Source organism: Botryllus schlosseri, chromosome 11, assembly GCF_051294905.1.
Source record: "Botryllus schlosseri isolate E-star chromosome 11, Bs_hap1, whole genome shotgun sequence".
In the NCBI taxonomy this organism is placed as follows: domain Eukaryota; kingdom Metazoa; phylum Chordata; class Ascidiacea; order Stolidobranchia; family Styelidae; genus Botryllus; species Botryllus schlosseri.
The window spans coordinates 22437521-22438078 of record NC_137246.1 but is presented as its reverse complement, the minus strand read 5'-3'; positions in this window follow the sequence as shown (position 1 = coordinate 22438078).

The window sequence follows — 558 nt, the reverse complement described above, 5'->3', positions numbered from 1 at the left end:
CTCCAGCAATTGCAAACACAGAAGTCCTACAGCTGTCGAAGTGACGCTCCGATATCGGACAGCATCCAGTTGATAATTCACAGTTAAGTTACGTTATAAAGTCTTAGAAGGAGCAACGAGTGTATTCGCGTTAGCCTAAATCCTTGCCTACGGGATAATAAAAAAGAATACAGATTTTAATCGTATGCAGGGAAATTAAAGTTATGTTCATGTCAGGTTTTTCGTACTACTCTAGATTTCAGATTTAGGCTATCATAACGTATATTTTTCATCAACTCGAATCGTTGCATTATGCGCATTAATAATTATCTACTGCATGGATAAGTCATCGCTGTCAGCAACACCTAGACTTGTTGCGTGTTTTATGCGGTGCCAGATACTAACTGTAGGAGATATCTGCCCGCGTGGCGAAATATTAACTGTGAAAGTCGGATTTCAAATATTGACCAACGAATATCTACAAAGGAATGCTCCGTATACCATCGCCGGAGTTTCTGTTATATGAGTAACGGTATTTAAAACGGTCTTTAAACATACAGTGTTGGTGGGTGTGAGCGA